This window comes from Capricornis sumatraensis, chromosome 19 (genome assembly GCF_032405125.1).
Source record: "Capricornis sumatraensis isolate serow.1 chromosome 19, serow.2, whole genome shotgun sequence".
NCBI classification, from domain to species: Eukaryota; Metazoa; Chordata; class Mammalia; order Artiodactyla; family Bovidae; genus Capricornis; species Capricornis sumatraensis.
Genome location: NC_091087.1, coordinates 25,892,010 through 25,908,375, shown reverse-complemented (window position 1 = coordinate 25,908,375; position 16,366 = coordinate 25,892,010). Strand labels below are relative to the sequence as shown.

The 16,366-nt window shown below is 48.2% G+C and overlaps 1 pseudogene; it reads left to right on the top strand.

The window, feature by feature from the left end:
* Positions 1 to 7,597: 7,597 nt before the first annotated feature.
* Positions 7,598 to 16,011, top strand: LOC138095485 (myeloid-associated differentiation marker-like; annotated as a pseudogene).
* The last annotated feature ends 355 nt before the right edge of the window (positions 16,012 to 16,366 follow it).

The window sequence follows — 16,366 nt, the reverse complement described above, 5'->3', positions numbered from 1 at the left end:
GAAATAATGCCTCCCTCCTGGGCATAGACACAGCTGGAAAAGGGAGGGGGAGCCAGGGGTATTAATGAAGTTAACAAGGCTACTCCTGGACCCACAGGATTCAAGGTGTTAAGGAAATTGACACTCACCCCCATCCCTACTCAATTGTTCGTTGCCCTCTCAGTGCTGGGCAGTGTCCACTGACATCCAGCTCAGAGAGAAGAAATGAAAAGACAAGAGGAGGACCTGGAGGTGTAGAGAGCATATGTGGAGGTGGTTTAGTTGCTAAGTCGTGTTCTACCCTTGCAACCCCATGGACTGTAGCCTGCCAGGCTCCTCTGTCCATGGGATTCTCCAGGCAAGAATACTGGAGTGGGTTGCCATTTCCTTCTCCAGAGGATCTTCCTGACCCAGGAATCAAACCGGGGTCTCCTGCCTTGAAGGCAGATTCTTTACCAACTGAGCTACAAGGGAAGTTGAGAGCATATGGAGCCATTTTAATGCTAAAAATGCACTTTTCAAAAGCAAGAGTTGCTGTCCTGAAAAGAGAAAGGCCTCAAGTCCTTGGGGAGGTGCTGCTCTCCACCAGGCAGGCAGCCCTCACTGCTACTGAATTCTCCTGGAGATCCAGTAGAGCTCCATGGTTGCTCTGGCTTCTTCCTCCGAGTTGTCCTGTAGACACAGGACTGAGAGGGGACAGGGGGCTGAATCCCGGCCCATGTGACCCGGGCCTTCCCTGCTCACATCTTGAGTCCAGGGCTGAAGTGGGTCAGGGGTGAGTCTCCCAGGCCCCTGAGACCCTGGACTCGGCAGGTGTGTGGAGCAGGGCAGGCTTCACCCATGAGCCCAGGGCCCAGGCAGGGCCAGGCAAGGAATCCAAGTCCTGAGGCCAGGTGTGCCCCTCAGTGGCTCCCATCTGCTGGGTAGGGGCAGGGTGCTGCAGACTTGGCCTCAGACCCAGAGGGGCTGGAGTAGGTCTCAAAGGAGCCCAGGGGCTAGGCAATGGGGACAGAGATGTTTCTAGCGTGCTCCTTGCTCAGCACATTGAGAACAGGGCTCTTCAGTGAATCCAGGAGCTAATACTTTGTCCTGGGTCCCTGGTGCCACAAGCCCGGCATAGGGACCTCTGGTATTTGGGAGATACACAAACTCAGGTCCATCCCCTGCCTCCTGCACATTCTGGCTTCCCAGACAAGTCCCCCAGTTCCTCAGACTGGGGCTTGGGCTCTCCCCTCCCCAGGCCCCCTTCTTCACTAAGACACACCTGCATCCTCCACTCAGATCTGGTGTCCTGTCTGCCCCGCCCTCCATCCCTGCTCAGGACACCTGCACTCCCCTCTGTGGACACTCCCCACAGATGCGCTAATGGTCAGGTCATGGGCCTCCTCCTCTTCAACCAAGAGTTTCTCAAGGATGAACCAGACCTTGTTTACCTGGATCCTCAGCCTCTGATCTAGAGCAGATGATTCATAAACATCCACTGAACTGGAAGGGCCTACATGTGGCTATAACTCCTAATGTCCAGCCTGCCTCCCTGGGCCCTTCCATCCAAATGAGCTCCCAGCTACCAGCACACACTTGCCCCCACCTGGGGCTTTGAGGGGCCTGCTTATCCAATGACTCTGAACTCAAGATCCCTCCCTCTCTTTTTGGAATGCCCCTCGTTGCATACTGCAACTTTCCTACCTGGGGGGAAATCCCAGAGGCTTCTCTGTGAGTAAATGTTAGTTCTCTGGTTACATCTCATCACTACTTTCCCATTGAGTCCCAAATATTCTATGTGGTGCCCAAGGCTGTGAATGCCTGTCCCTGCCAGATTCTGCACCGCCCCCCACCCACTCACGTCTCTCTTTCTTTCTCTCCCATAAGCATTGCTCAGACCGCCTGCATCTGACAGGATCCAGACTGTGTGCTTTTTATGAGAATCTAATGCCTGATTATCCGAAGTGGAGCTGAGGTAGTGATGCTAACACTGGAGAGTGGCTGTCACCGCCTCCCATCACCCCCAGTGGCACTGTCTATTCGTAAGAAAACAAGCTCAGGGCTCCCACTGCTTCTGCATTATGCTGAGTTGTATAATTATTTCTCTATGTATCACAATGCAATAATTATAGAAAGAAAGTGCACAATAAACGCAATGTACTTCAATCATCCCGAAACCACCGCCTTCCCTCCTGTATGTGGAAAAATCATCTTCCACATAACAGGTCGCTGGTGTCAGGAAGTTTAGGGACTGATGCTCCAGAGGACTCTCTTGTCTATCTGGGGACGGCTGGCATTTGGGAGATCCACAGGGGAGCCCTGCATATGAGCCTAGACTCTGCTCACCCACACGTGAGGGAAAGGTGGTGCAGGAATCACCTGACTTACTCCTCCAAGGCCACTTTCTGCCCTGAGCTCTGTGGATCCACTGATGTTCTGGGATGGGTTAGGAGGTCTATAGAGCCCTGATAGTGAGTGCAACATTTCCAGGGTATGTGCATGCATATTTCTGGGATAGTCATATTCTCAAAGAGATTTTTGTGTCAGAAAAGGTTAAGAGTTTTCAAGGGGCTCTCTCATACCTTCCGAAGAAGTAGAGTGGATGTGAGAGTTGGACTGTGAAGAAGGCTGAGTGCCAAAGAATTGATGCTTTTGAACTGTGGTGTTGGAGAAGACTCTTGAGAGTCCCTTGGACTGCAAGGAGATCTAACAAGTCCATTCTGAAGGAGATCAACCCTGGGATTTCTTTGGAAGGACTGATGCTAAAGCTGAAACTCCAGTACTTTGGCCACCTCATGTGAAGAGTTGACTCACTGGAAAAGTCTTTGATGCTGGGAGGGATTGGGGGCAGGAGGAGAAGGGGACGACCGAGGATGAGATGGCTGGATGGCATCACTGACTCGAAGGACGCAAGTCTGAGTGAACTCCGGGAGTTGGTGATGGACAGGGATTCATGGGGTCGCAAAGAGTCGGACACGACTGAGCGACTGAACTGAACTGAACTGAACTGAATATTGCTGAACCAAACCGAGTAAGTGAGGATGCGTGGATCTGAGAATCTCTCTGTGTTTTTCATCTGGAATAGTGACTTCCCTTGGCATCAGGAGAAGCTCATTCAGAAAAACCTTGCAGCCTCTCTCAGCATTTAATTTCCCCAGATTGTCTCCTTCTCAAACCACAGCATCATACCATCCCTGAGTGGAGAGACCACATTAGGATTTCAGTTCAGCTCTCTACCTTATAACCCAGCCCTGATCTCGTCACTTTGTTCATAGTAATGCTTCTTAAGGCCCACTTGACTTCACACTCCAGCGTGTCCAGCTCTAGGTGAGTGACCACACCATCGTGTCTATCTGTGTCATTAAGGCCTTTTTTTGTATAGTTCTTCTGTGTATTCTTGCCACCTCTTCTTAATCTCTTTGGCTTATCTTAGGTCTTACCATTTCTGTCCATTATTGTGCCCATCCTTGCATGAAATGCTTCCTTGATCTCCAATTTTCTTGAAAGAAACCTCTGGTCTTTGCATTCCATTGTTTTCCTCTGTTTCTTCACATTGTGCATTTAAGAAGACCTTTTTATTGCTCCTTGTTATTCCCTAGAACTCTGCATTCAGTTGGGTGTCTTTTCCTTTCTCCTTTGCCTTTTGCTTCTCTTCTTTCCTCAGCTCTTTGTAATGTCTCCTCAGACAACCACCTTGCCTTCTTGCATTTCTTTTTCTTTCAGATGATTTTGGTCACTGCCCCCTGTACAGTGTTATGAACTTCCATGCATAGTTCTTCAGGCACTCTATCAGGTCTAATCCCTTGAATCCATTCATCACCTGCACTGTATAATCGTAAGGGCTTTGATTTAGGTCATACCCGAATGGCCTCATGGTTTCCGCTATTTTTCTTCAATCTGAGCCTGAATTTTCCGATAAGGAGCTGATGATATGAGCCCCAGTCAGCTTCAGGTCTTGTTTGCATAGAGCTTCTCTATCTTCAGCTGCAAAGAACATAATCAATCTGATTTTAGTATTGACCATTTGGTGATGTTCATATGTAGAGTCATCTCTTGTGTTGTTGAAAAGTGGTGTTTGCTATGACCAGCCTGTTTTCTTGACAAAACTGTTAGCCTTTGCCCTGCTTCATTTTGTACTCCAAGGCCAAAATGCCTTGGCCTCTTGTTCTGGGTGTCTCTGCCTTCCTAGTTTTACATTCCAATCCTCTATGATGAAAAGGGCATCTTCTTTTGGTGTTAGTTCTAGAAGGTGTTGTATGTCTTCATGGAACTCGTCAACTTCAATTTCTTCAGTATCAAGGCCTGGGGCATAGACTTGGATTACTGTGATGTTGAATGGCTTGCCTTGGAAAAGATCATTCTGTTGTTTTTGAGATTGCACCCAAGTACTACATTTTGGACTCTTCTGTAAATTACTAAGATAAACTAACACATCTTAAGAATTTTGGTTGATTTTTAATTATGTTGTCTATTATTAGGTTGTAGAATTTCTGTCTATTTTCTAGATCCTAGAGATGAATAACACAATTTTTGTCATATTTTTAAAAAATTTCCAGAAATGCTTGCCTACCTCCTACTCAAGAGCATGGTGATCACATCGATCCCAGGACCCCTTGCCATATCCTGTGTCCCCCAGTGTCTGAGACTCACAGGGGAGGATCCACTGATCTAGAGAAGGGGGGTCAGTCCAAACACCCATAGGAGCCAGGAGGGAAGGAAATAAATAAAGGGGATGGAGAGAACTAGAGCCTTTGGAGAGGACCAGCTGCACCTGTTGGAGCTGGTAGAAAAGCAAGATGCTGTGTGCATGACATGGTCTCATGTTTAAAAAACAGGAAAGAAAAAAGATACAGATATGCTTTACTAATATGTGTATGTCTACATATGACGTCAGAGCATGTGAAAGGCGTTGAAGGCTCTAATGAGGTTTAGGACGTGGGTGCTCCCTGGATGGAGGCATGGACACTCCTGTGAGCAGGCAGGCAGCCGGGCCATGCCCAAGAGGGAAAACTGGGACATGTGAGGTCATCATTTGTTGTTCAGTCGCTCAGTCATGTCCAACTCTTTGTGACCCCATGGACTGCAGCACGCCAGGCTTCCCCGTCCTTCACGATCTCCTGGGATTTGCTCAAACGCCTTTCCATTGAGTAGTTGAGTCATCCCCTTCTCCTCCTGACTTCCGTCTTCCCCAGCATCAGGGTCTTTTCTAATGAGACAACTCTTTGCATTAGGTGGCCAAAGTATTGGAGCTTCAGCTTCAGCATCAGTCCTTCCATGGAAAAACCATAGCTTCAACTATATGGACCTTTGTTGGCAAAATAATGTCTGTGCTTTTTAATACACTATCTAGGTTTGTCATAGCTTTTCTTCCAAGGAGCAAATGTCTTTTAATTTTGTGGCTGCAGTCACCATCTGTGGTGATTTTGGAGCCCAAGAAAATAAAACATCTTTTAATTTAGTTCTTTAAAAATAGTTCTACTTTGTGTCAATTATACATGAGAAGAAGAAAATATAGAAAATACTAAGCAAAGATGAGAGTGAAAGTCAGTATAAAGGGCATAGACCTGATTTTATGAGACTTGTAAAGGATCTGGAAAACTGGATTTTCATATGCAATGAAAAAACCGTGCATCTACCAAACACTTCAGGAAGAAATAAAACTGATTCTACACCATCTCTTCCTTAAAACACTGTGCAGGAAAACCAAACAAATCCCTGGGCCGCTTCCAGGACACACAGGTTTGTAAGCCCTGATCTGGAACAAATCAAGCTTGCATGTGCTTATGCCCAGAGTGGGGCCAGGGCCTTATGGGTTCTCTTTGAGGGGGAGGGGAAGGGGAACAGGTAGGTGGCATGCCAGCTATGGTTCCAGTGTATTCAGGTGCCAGGTCCTCTATAAGCCATTCATACAGCTTCATTCATTAAATTGACATATAGTAGGTATTAAGCCCATTGCACGCATGAGAAAATTGAGACTCTGTAAGGTAACTTACCAGTTTCCTCCACACCCCACAGCCTCCCTGTAACTCTGAGTTTCCATGTCACCTCATCCTTCCTTCTTTTGTCCTTACCTTGACCTTCCTGGCTCACCGTCTTCCAGTCCACACACCTGGCTGCTGGGCAGGCAGGGCTCAGCCACATCCAGACTGTGCTCTGATAGAGGCACCATGTCCAGGCTCACAGATTAGAGTGGAGGAGGGTCTGTTGGGGAGGCTCAGACAAACCTCCTGCTTTCCAGGTGGGGGAACTGAGGCCCAGAGAGGGCACAGGCCTTATCCAGGGTCACACAGCTAGAAATCCCATGCATCTCCTTCTCCAATGCCTCCCTCTGTGCCATTAAATGGATCCAAAGCCTCCCCATCAGCATCAGACACAGAATCCCAGGCCAGGAAAATCCTCGCTCAGGTAAGACTACTTCTAGATCTTTCCAGGCTCACAGCTGGATGGCAGCTTTGGAACTTAAGAGCCTTCCTCCATGAGGCTCCACCTTGAATCATGCTGGGTTGGGGTTTCCCGGCCCCAGTGGGGAAAAGTCACATGTGAAGGCAAAATTGAGAGCAGGGATTCAAATAGTTCCTACGTCCTGTGTCATGTCCCTGTGGCCTTGCTCTCACCACATGGCTCCTCCCTGTTTACCCTGGAGCTGCCCTCCTCTGAGTGGGGCTGTGTCCCTTCAGATGGCAGCTCCTTCTAGCGATGCTGCAGGAAGGACAGGCAGCGACAAGTGTGTCTTCAGGTTGCTGTGGAAGGAGGCCGTGATCCTGAAGGTGTGTCCTGGGTCCCAGAGCACCAAGATTTGGTCCTGGGCTCCCACCTGCGGGCCTGCTGACATGCTGGGCTGTAGAGGAAAGTGCTCATACCCGCAGCTTTGGGATTTTTATCTGGGGTTCTCTCTTCCTAGGGTTTAGACCGTAGGAAAGACATTTAAGTCCCCCAGCCTTAGTTTTCTCATCAATAAATGGGGTTAGCAGTGCAGTCCACAGTTCTTTTATTTTTTAATCCTTGGGGTTAGATAAGCTCCAGAATTCAAGACTTTTCAGCTCCAGACAGATGATACGGTGTATCTACTCTACATGACATCACACTCCACTGGGGTCTGAGAGCACCTTGTAATCATACACATGAGTGTTTCTAAAACTGAACCCTTTGAACCTTCACGCTAAGGGAAATAAATAGAGATAATAAATTCTCTAATATCTGTTCAGGTATAATTTTACTACCAAATAATTTTTTAAAAATGTGTTTTCAATGTTGAGAGACTTCAAGGGATGGCTTTGCAGATAAGGACCACCCTACACTGTGTTTCTGAAGATAATGCCACACAGTTCAGAGAGATCCAAAATGTTGGTAGATTGTGGCCAGCGAGCCAGCTGTGAGGTTTGGGATAAGACAAGTCTTCTGACAAGGCCAAGGCTGATGGGTGGGGGGAACCATTCTGGAGCGGCTGTGCTGTTACCCACGCATCTGAGCCATTGGTTCCAACTCCACAGATCCTGAACCTCAGCTGTCACAGGGGCCGGAGTCTTCTCCAGGCATCTGACTTAACCCTCCTCAAGAGTTGGATCTTTCTCTGATGGGTCATCAGTGAAGACCACTGTCACACTGGTGACTGTGACCTGCCAGATTTCACAACACCATGCCCACCAGGGCGACATCCCCAGAAAAGGATGAATGGGGCAAGGTGTGCTGCCTCCTCCACCTGCCGCAGCTCTGCTCCCCCGGCGTCCCTTCTCCCTGCTGGCCGACATGGGCATCTGGAGAGGAGTCATAGGTGACTGGTCCATGTCCATCTGGTGCATCTGTTTTGCTGTGACCCTCCTCATCTCCATTGTTGAGTTCTGTGATCTCCCGTCCTGGTTTTCTTTCTACTGGTACGACTTCCCCGTTACCTAAGCCCGCTACACCACCCTCGTCTGCCTCTCGGCCTCCATCATCTACTCCACTGCATATGTCTGGTTCCTACCTTATGGTCCTTCCCGGGACCGGGCCATCACCACCACTACCTTCTCCTGCATCGCATCTGTGTTTATGCCTTGGATGTGACCTTCGTGTGAAACTGGTATGATCTCGATGGTATCATCTGGTACGTGCACACCATGCCAGGCCTGCTGAAGGTGCTGGTGTCATCTTTGCCTTCATCAGTAGCCCCTCCTTGGACCTGCACCCTGCTGTGCACCACATGGCCCTGGTGTGTGGCCGTGTACTCCATCTGCTTCATCCTGGGAGCTGTGGTCCTCCTGTTGAAACTGAGTGAACGGGAATGTAGACTGTGCATCCCGTACCCCATTTTCCAGCTTGTGCTCACCTTGTTCTCCATCCTCCTCTACATCAGCACTGTGATCCTCTGGCCTCTCTACTACTTCAATGAGGAGTTTGGGGGGCAGTCCCAGCGGTCCAGTGTTGTGAGCTGCAGTGGTGAGCTCGCCTACGACATGTGCCTCTAGGATCGCCTACTGGCTGTGACCATCCTGACAGCCATCAGCCTGCTGATGTGCATGGTCGACCTGGGGTATTGGGCCCACCAGGTTTCTGTAGGGACTGAGGATGTCTCCAGTGCTCCTGATTCTTCCCAGTCCTATCATCCTATGATGTCCTCTTCCTGGCTCCCTTCTCTCCCTCCTCACATCCTTCCCCATTCATCCCACTCTCTTTATGTTTCCTTCCCTCCTTCTGCTGTGTCTCCTTCTTCTTTTGTTGCCCACATCCTGTTTTGCCTCTTTCTCTTGCTTCTCTCATCTTTTCTATATTTTCTGTTTTTTGCCCCTCTTTCATTCATCCTTGGCTTTCTCATCTCCTGTGTCCTGACCACCTCTCCCCATCTTCCTTCTTCTGATCCATCAGGACCTGAGACTCCTTCCTTCTCTGTCCACCACCCCCTCCCACCTCCTAAGGTGCTGACTCCACAGCACACAGCCCTCTGTGCAGCTGTTCACACCCTGAGCCTCCAGAGGGGCCTCATTGACAAAGCGTGTCTGTACACCCTGGTGGTGTCTTAGTTGGTGGTATTGAGGGTTGGGAGTTGGAAGTGTGAGGATGGGTAGCTAGGGAATGGACTCCTCTTTATCCATTCCTCCACTGATGAACATTTAGGCTGCATCCATGTCTTGGCTATTGCAAACAGCACTGCAATGAACATCGGGGTGCATGTATCTTTCCAGATCATGTTTTTCTCCAGATATATGCCTATGAGTGTGATTGGAGGGGCATATGGTAGCTCTATTTTTAGTTGTTTAAGGAACCCCCATACTGTCCTCTGGGTTTCCCTGATGGCTCAGACAGTAAAGAATCCACCTGAAATGCAGGAGACCTGGGTTTGATCCCTGGGTTGAGAAGATCCTCTGGAAAAGGGAACGGCTACCCACTCCAGAACTCTTGCCTAGAGAATCTCGTGGACAGAGGCGCCTGGCAGGCTACAGTCCATGGGGTTGCAAAGAGTCAGACAAGGCTGAGCAACTATCATATACTATTCTCCATAGTGGATGTATCAATGTACATTCCCACCAACTGTGTAGGAGGGCTCCCTTCTCTCCACACCTTCTCCAGCATCTATTGTTTGTGTGGATTTTTTGATGATAGTCATTCTGGCTGGTGAGAAGTGATATCATTGTTTTGATCTGCATTTCTCTAATAAATAACAATGGTGAACATCTTTTCATGTACCTATTGCTATCTGTATGTCTTGAAGAAATGTCTTATGTTTCCTGCCCATTTTTTGAGTGGATTGTTTGTTTTGATGCTGCTAAATGTCACAAGCTTTTTGTAAATTTTGGAGACTAATCCCTTATTGGTCATGTCATTTGCAAATATTTTCTCCCAATCTGTGGGTTGTCTTTTCATTTTGTTTATTGTTTCCTTTGCCTGCAGAAGCTTTAGAGTTTAAGCAGGTCCCATTTATTTTTGTTTTTATTTCCATTATTCCTAGAGACAGATCAAAAAAGATATTGCTGTGATTTATGTCAGGCAAGGCAACCTATAGATTCAATGCAATCCCTATCAAATTACCAGTGAAATTTTTACAGAACTAGAACAAAAAATCTCAAAATCTGTATGGAGACACAAAAGACCCTGGATAGCCAAAGCAATCTTGAGAGAAAAGTGGAGCTGGGAGAATCAGGTTCCTTGAATTCAGAGTATACTATAAAACTACAGTCATCAAAACAGTATGATACTCACACAAATATAGAAATTATGGATCCATGGAAAGAACAGAAAACTGAGAAATAAGTCCATGAACCTATAGGCCCAGTGACTGAACTGGGTCTCTTATATCTCTTGCATTGGCAGGCAGGTTCTTTACCACTAGCACCATCTGGGAAACCCTATGGACAATTAATCTATGACAAAGGAGGCAAGACTACCCGTTGTTGGAAAGACAGTCTCTTCAACAAATGGTGCTGGAAAAACTGGACAGTTACATGTGAAAAAATGAAATTATATCATATTTAAACTGCATACACAAAAATAAGCTCAATATGGATTAAGGACCTAAATGTGAGACTGGACACTATAAAACTCAGAGAGGAAAACATAGGCAGAACACATTCCGACTAGCTATGTTTTCTGTACTTTGCTTTTTTTTTTTTTTTTACAAAATTATTCATTCTTGCATTAACAAATGTGTGATTGAGCCTCCAATAAAAATAATAATGACCAGGTGACTTGAAATGATTGACTTGATGTATAGCTTGTAAGATCCATGATTGTAATAGTGTAACTCTAGATATGGGAAGAAGGAACAGGATGGAATCATTACCTGGAGCTGACAGACTAGTAAGGCAGGTGGCCTAGAGGCTTTTGGCTACTGGTAACAGAAACTGAGCACACTGAGTGGCCTGTATAAAAAATCCTCTCCCTTCCTGGGAATGAGCATTCCTAGGACCCAGGGACGAATTGGTCAAAAGTGTCTCCCAAGCCTTGCTTGAAATTTAGAGGGGAATGGCCTTAGGATTGTGGAATAAAGAGTGTTCAAACCACCCAGTTCTACAAGAATCAAGTCATTAGCTACTGCCATCACTGACCTAGAATCCACCCTGGAAGGAATTCACGACAAAGACCATGATAAGGCAATTTGTCCTCTGGGAAAACTGGCAGAACCAGCCTTCAGATACTTAGACATTTCCAGTAGAAATGTTTACAAACCCAATTTCTTACATCTTGCCATACTAAAAGCACTAAAACCATTAACTCTGGTATCTGGTCTTTTTGAAGATCAATAACTTTGTCAAGAATTGTGCTTGGTTGCATGATTCAGCTTCCCTGAATCACATACATAGTGGCCCCCATTTACCTCTTTGGCACAGTTCTTACAGCTTCCTGAAAGAATGTCTTGCCGGTTATAATTTTTATATTGCCTTGAATAAAATTTTTAATTTATTTCTTAATTGATTTTCACTTATTTTTTCATAGATATGAGCAAGTGTGCATTTATAAATATTTCCATAAATTAAGTGAAGGAAATTCATATTCTTCTATTTTCATGAATTAAATTGAACATAGTTCTGTGACCTCACTTCCCAGGAGGATGGAGATGCCTCTGTGCTTTAGTGAAAGATCTGTTGTCCAGGTGGGCTCACCTAAGGGACTCACTGTCCAAGTCTTGTGGTCCTTGAGGGTGGCTGCTCCATCCCTTCTGTTGGGGAGTTAAGGGTCATTTGTCACAATTCCAAGGCTGGTCAAGTCCCTTCACTGTGGAGCTCAAAAGAGAGTAGAAAGGTCCTCTGCTTAGTCGAAACTGCTCGTCATAGAAGTGGTGCAGCTGGATCCCAGGGAGTGGCAGGAAGTGTCCTGAGTCACCCTGTGTGTGGCAGAGTCAGAGTCAGGACCCAGGTGTCCTCCTTTCCAGGCTGTCTGTCTGTCCACAGCCCCATGCTGTTTGTTATAAGTGTAGCAGCAGCATCCTCCAGGCTGGGATTCTGCCCCATTCACCCTCGTTCTGTACAAACCTGGCCCAGCCCCCTGAAGAGGGTACTCACTGCTGCTGAGTCAGTTTCCTCATCTGCTGGATGGGGGAGGGGTGCCAGAGACCCCTCGTCCTTCCTAGCCGCCCTATTCCTGGGACCGCTGGACTTGCCAGTCCTGGAGACTCAGATGTGGAGATGGCAGCCGGCTCTCTCCCCTCTGTCCACCCTCTCTGGTTGCTTTCTCTTGGCTGCTGGGTCCTGGGTATTGGTCACATCCTTCCTGATTACACAGACCCTCCTTCCCCACGACCTCTGCTTGGTGGGGAACATGTTTCTCTTTTATAACAAGAGTTTCCTCAGTCACTTCCCAGTAGTCCAATTTTCCAGTGATTCTTGTCAAAAACACAAACTGCTTCCAGATGCCCCCACAGTCTGAGGTCTCCTAGATTCCCTTGTTCCTGCACATTCTTGACTTTCCACTCCTTCAGAGTCCATCTCAGCAGCCATTTGTAGGAAAACATTGCTTTTGTGGGATTTCTAGGTAGTTCAATAGTAAAGAATCTACTTGCCAATGCAGGAGGTGCAGGAGACACTGGCTTGATCCCTGGATCAGGAAGATCCCCTGGAGAAGGAAATGGCAACCCACTCCAGTATTCTTTCCTGGGAAATCCCATGGACAGAGGAGCCTGGCAGGCTATAGTCCATGGGGTCACAAAAAGTCAGACATGACTGAGTGACTGAGCATGCATGCATGCATTACTGGTGTATTGAAGCAAGGCCTGATACGTTATTGTTATGTTATTATGGCCCTATTATAAGGAAGAATGCAAAACTCTGCATTCAGTTTCAAATAAAACATGAGAAAGATAAACACTAAAATCTAGAACCAACACGTACGTGTATTCTCAGTGCTAAGAAGAGGGTTTGACACATGACAGACGTTTCCCAGTCTCAAGTCCTGAGGACTTGAGACCCTCAGATGATGGAGAGGAGGAAGAAGAGGAGAAGGAGGGAGAGAAGGAGGGAGGAGAGTCTGAGCAGCAGGAGGACCATCACTCCAGAGAAGGTTTCCTGAAGCAGGTGAAGACAGTAAATATCTTGAGTTGCCCACATGCTGCTCAGTGGTGAACTGGTGAGAATGGTTTCCATGGAGAGGTGGGAACAGAAGGCAGAGAAGGGGTTAGAGCAGATGAGAGGAGGGAAGATGCAGTCGGGTGTAGATCATGCTCAGGATGCTTGTGGAGAAAGAGTGCAAAGGACAATGGCTGGGCAGGTGTAGGACCAAGGGCTTGCTTTTGCTTCGTTTTAAACTGCAAGATGCTACAACATGGTTTGCACATGACATGAGCCATATATATTGATTGAATTCCATTTCCTCATTCTAGAACTCAAACCCCTTTTTATTGGCAGAATCTGACCAGTAACTGAATATTTTTGGTTCATGGCCTTGCCCCTGGACCTGAGTGTAAAAGAAAGGGGAAACTAGAGTTCAAATGATTTTCCACCAGACTTTCAGACTCATTGGTAACTTTTTTCCTAATGCCAAATTCTGTAGACTCAGTGTTTGTTTCCCTCCAAAATCCATATGTTGAAGCCTAAATCACCAATGTGTTGGATTTGGAGGTGGGGCTTCTAGGAGGTAATTAGGTCATGAGGCTGGGGCCTGTGTGAATGGGATTAGCACCCTTATGAGAAGAAACAGGACAGATGATCTCTCTCTCCATCATGTGAGGACATAGCCTCATACAGTGGGAAGACTGCAAACCAGGAAGAGAGCCCTTACCAGACTTCAGCTCTCAGGAACTTCAGTCTTGAACTTCCTAGTTTCCAGAACTCTGAGAAGTAAATGTCTGTTGTTTAAGCTGCCCAGTCTTTGGAGTTCTGTTACAGCAGCTCAACTGGAAAACACAGGGTCCTGGCAATATATCAGGAAGTACAGTTTGTTGAGTTGGAGTGTTTCTTCCAATCAAAGCCGATGGGGCAGACATAATAGATCTGGAAAAAAATTGTCATCTTCCTGAAGGACCCAGAAACAACTGGCCCACCAAGAATTTCCAGGCCTAGTGCCCTCCCCCACCCTCACCAGCAATTATTCCCCTCCTCCTCATCAAAGCCCTGGTGCATCTTTATTCAAGGCTGCCTTTCACTGGGCCTCCTCTCTGCCCAGCCCTTCATATCATTGTCTCTGACCGTCATACTAACCCTGGGAGGGTTATTATTATAACCAGAACCTCAGCGAGGCTACAGCTCAGGACCTCCCAGCCCGGGAACCACTGAGCAGGTCCTGGCCTTCAGCCTCTGCCAGCCAGGTCCTGCCCTTCCTGCGGCTGCACCTCAGGCCAGGCTCCTGGGGCTTCCAAACAGCAGGGGAGCATCCGTCGTGATCACTGTTTTCCAGACTTATCCTTCCTTTAGAGGATAGGTGCTAACTCACATAAAGATAATTTTTATTAAAATCTACCCCTCCTTCTGTAGACTCCAGTGAGTCCTGGGTGCAGTTAGGCTGAATCACCAGCATTGCCAGCTCCCCCTTGGCCCCAGCTCTTCCTCCAGACAGAAGGTGCTGGATTGGGGTCCCTCAAGCAGAATGAGTCCAGCCTCCACTGAGGACCCCTCGGGGGCAGAGCTAGAACTGGCTGGCAGGATGGAGTCTGCACCCCTTTCTCTCTGTCCTAGCCCTAAACTCCGGGAGATGGGAGGATGATGAAGAGGTGAGGATGCCCTTGAGCAAGGGTCGAGTTCAGGACCCTAAACAAGGTCCCCACCAGTGTCCCCAGGGCTCCACCACCTGGTAACGGAGACCAGCGATTCTACCAGGTGCCACAGCACACCCCCTGAACTCAGGGTGCTGGGCCAGGCTAGCATTTGCCTTTTACTCCCGTTTCTCAGCAAAGCCACTCAAACCTTCTTATCCCCCAGCAGGAAAAGTATGTGTTCTTTTCATACAGAGGAGAAATTGTGCCCCAAGTGAGTAAGTTTCTTGGCTGCGGAGCCTGGCCCAGACAGCAGCACACTGGACAGGAAGTGGGCGGCGTTTGTATCACTCCTGGGACCATACTGGCTGGATCCTCACCTTCAGAGACAGTGATGCTGTCCTGATAGGGCTGGGCGCTGGGGAGCAGGGTGGTGGGACGCGTGCCTGGAGACAGCAGGTGAAGGTGGAAAATCCTGTCCCTGAATAGAAGGTCTTTCTCCATCGGGTGGGGTTGGGGGCAGAGGAAGGCGGGGAGGAGGGGTGGCTACAGCGTGTGAGAGGGGCTGGCACCCTTCCCAATCCCCTCACTCCTCTAGCTAACAGGTCTGAGTCACAGGTGCCCCAAGGGAGCTCAGCAGGGATGGCCACTGTAGACGGTCCTTTCAGACCACCCGCCAGATTTCCCTCGTTTCCTCCAGGGTTAGGTGGCAGAAAGGGATCACGTGCCTGTCTTCTAGTCCATTTTGCCAGAGCCTCGGGAATGTACAGGTCTTTCCAAAGCCAGCCCTGGACTGGAGGACACGCGGGATCCCCCTGGCTCAGCTGAGTTCTGGTTTCCTTCCCACCTTTTCCTCATTTGTTAAGAATCCACTGTGAATGGGTTTCGGGGACATGGGCAGAGAAGGGACAAGGAGGCCAGGGTGTTGGGGTGGCTGGTGGGGCAGAGGTGAAATGCAATCCAGATAAAGGCAAAACATTGAAGAAACTGGGGACATTTAACCTAGAAAGTCAAATATCCAGGGCTGAGACAGAAACATGAGGATGAGGTGAAGAGGGGGGACAGGTCACCATGTGGAAGCGACACGGGATTTGTACTGGGTGGATGCTTCAGTGGGGAAAGTCCTGTGTGTATAAACCAGGAACCCAACCCTCTGAGCAGTGCTTTCCAGGCAGGGACTCCTCTGTCCTTGGGCACATCCAGGCCAGGGTCCATTGCCCTGGTGAAAGGAGTCAGGTGGCAGGGGGGAGGTGGGCTAGGGCTCAGGGCTCAACGGTGTCCTGTGGTCCAGACACAGCCCTGAACATGTTCCCATGGGCCAGCGTTTCTTCACAGGCACCATCAGCTGGGCTGAGAGGCACCTGCCCAGTGCAGCCTGCATTCTCAGTGCTAGCAAGCATCAGGCTGGGGTCACTGGCTTGTTCCTGGATCAGCCGCTTAGGCATTCAGAGTTGTGAGCCCTGGAGCAGAGGCCCTGACCACACTCATCACCCTTCCCTTCTCTAGGTTCACCGGCAGGCCCACCTGGTCATCATTATTTTTATTGGAGCCTCAATCTCACAAATTACATTTGTTAATGTAAGAAACAACAATATTGTCAAACAGGCAGAGTACAAATAAAATAGCTTGTGAAATTAATAAGCTCATAAGTAAATAGTGTTATCTTCTAAGGAGTCACATGGCTGGGGCCAGAAGAAGAAAATTCCATCTTTAGGTGGAGCAGGTATTTCTCTCCTTGGGGAGGTCAGGTTAACACATACTCACTGCACTCAGATGCTCACTGCACTCTAGAGGGGAGGGAGGAGGCCCAAA